The following is a 2462-nucleotide window of genomic DNA, read 5'->3' on the forward strand; positions in this document are numbered from 1 at the left end:
CCCATGCTAGTCAACTGCATGGGACAAAGGCACTGTGCATGTACCTCTCAAAGCTTGGTCCAGTCCCAGTCAAGGCCCCCATCAGTAGAGTCCAACTGATTCTCACATGAAGCACAGCACCAGCACACCAGAGCCATACACAGAAGCTGCTATCAGCAGCTTGGTTTGTTCTAAAGCAGAGGTTCTCAAACTGGCCCACAGACCACCACTGGTCCGTGCAGAAAGGTGACCCAAGGCTAAAGCTGACAAGCGTTACACCTGACTTGCCAGAACTTTGCTCAAAAAAACAGGCACATCCATCGCATTAGAAAGGTAAGACTACTGATATTAAAATATGAGTTGCATACTTTGGTTTGTAGAACAAACAAAAGTTTATTAAGTGGTCCACCGAGACCTCAGCAATTTTCAAGTAGTCCGCAAAAAAAAAGTTTGAGAAGCACTGTTCTAAAAGAACAGCTACCGTCTCTGTGCCACAGCTCTCCTTGGCCATTCTTCTTCCTTTCTAAGAAGGCTTGCTATAGAAAGTTGGTACAAGGTTTCCTATCATCTCTTGACCAATTTTTGCTTGCTATTCACAGTGTCAGTCATATCTTCAAAGGCAGGACCTGCTTCCCAGTCACAGCTGCTGTTTTGTTTGAGAGAAAATTCACATCATCACCATGCTGTGTCTGCATTTTCATATGCTATGAGAACAGTTTACCTTCAGAATATGAGCTTGGTATGACTATAAGTGTGTCACAGGGTTCTCACTATTGAGCTGAAGGTGACACTTCTAGAGAAGTATATACAGGTTCAAAGCAGGTTCAAAGTTGGTATATTTGACCATTACAACAGGACAATTATGGTAAAAGGAGGAAGTGTTCTGTTTATTTCTCTCAATACAGAAAGGTTCCTGCTTACTCTGATGTATACTGAGAGTGAGTTCCACAATCATGGAAGCTTTCACAGAATTTTAATTAGAACTGCTCAGAAAAATTCAGGTGAAAAAAAACAAAAACCTTCCACACCCCTTCCCTCAATCCCCCAACAACTGAATTTTGAACATTTGTCAAAATTGAAAAATATTCATGATTTTGTTGCAGTTCCACAGAACTATACCAGGTTTCCTGCCAACTATCCTGCCCTGCTCTTGAGCAGCTATCCTGGGTGGCTGGGAGCCCAGGCTCACAGGTGTTCTATAGCCTGAGTTCCCAGTGTCTAAAGCTCCAGAGCTTCCTTTCATGGGAATTTTGTAATTCTTGGGTTTCATTCCATAGTAAACTAAAGTTTGAAGTATCAAAATCCTTTGTAAACAGTGTTCAGCAGACAAGCCCTACAGATGAGGTGTGTCCTAAACCAGGAAGAGAGTAGGAGTGTAGCCACATCCATATGTGAGCTGTTTCACCTACCCACAACACCATGCAGACATGGCTACACTTCTCCAGAGCAGCAGAATATGTTCTGGTATACTGTAGACCAGGGGCAGGCAAAATGCGGCCCGCAGGCCAGACGTGGCCTGGCAGGCCATTGTATCTGGCCTGCGGGGCCTCTAAAAAATTTAGAAAAGTAATATTCATCTGCCCCTGGCTGCCTGTCATGTGGCCCTCAATGGCTTGCCAAAACCTCTGCCCAAATAATTGCCCACCCCTGCTGTAGATGATAACCGTAAACCTGACATGTAGGCAGGATCACAATCCCCGTTATCCAATCTTGCTCTAGCTCTAATAAAGGAGAATGTGAATAAAGTTTATTGTGCTCGGGCAAAGTTTGGAGCTCTCTCAAAACAGAAAGCTGTCCAAATTATAGGTATAGCACTGAAAAGGAATAAGAAAGAGCTTTAAAAATCCAGTGTTGAAAGGCTTGTCAACTTTTTTTTTTTTTTTTTTTTTTTTTTTTTTTTTTTAAAAGAAGGGCACTTACAAACAGTGGATTCTCTACTTTTGCCAAGCAAGGGTTTCTTACACTTTGTTTTGAAGCTGGAGACAGGATATTGGACTAGATGGACCATTTGTCTGATGTACAGTAATAATTCTTATGTTTCTTTGTTGAAACTGGTGCTGTGATCCCAAGCTTATTTTTTTTCTTCTCTAGAGCAACCAATTCTGACATCCCAAAAGACTGAGTAGATGTATCAAAAGGCACAGAGAAGAACCTAAACATTTAAAAGCAAAGTTCCTATTGTTTGTAAAATTAGGGTAGAAAAAGAAAGAGAGAAAGTAACCAATATGCATCTGGAATTGCCATTAGAACCTCTTTTCAAAATATTCCATGGAAGAGCAGCCAGATTTTTAAGCAAATCCCAAAGCAGTACTCTTTCTACTTGAATTATTATAATTTCTCATTAGTTGTATGGACTGGTTATTAAATTATCTGTCCTCCCCTTAAGTAATATCACTCTTTACTGACAAAAGTATTTAATGCTCTTTGGATAGGTTTTCCCCATAACCTAGTATTTCTCTCCTTTTAAAACTGTTTTGCCTTTT

This window comes from Gavialis gangeticus, unplaced genomic scaffold (assembly GCF_001723915.1).
Source record: "Gavialis gangeticus isolate Ggan-Ray unplaced genomic scaffold, GavGan_comp1, whole genome shotgun sequence".
In the NCBI taxonomy this organism is placed as follows: Eukaryota; Metazoa; Chordata; order Crocodylia; family Gavialidae; genus Gavialis; species Gavialis gangeticus.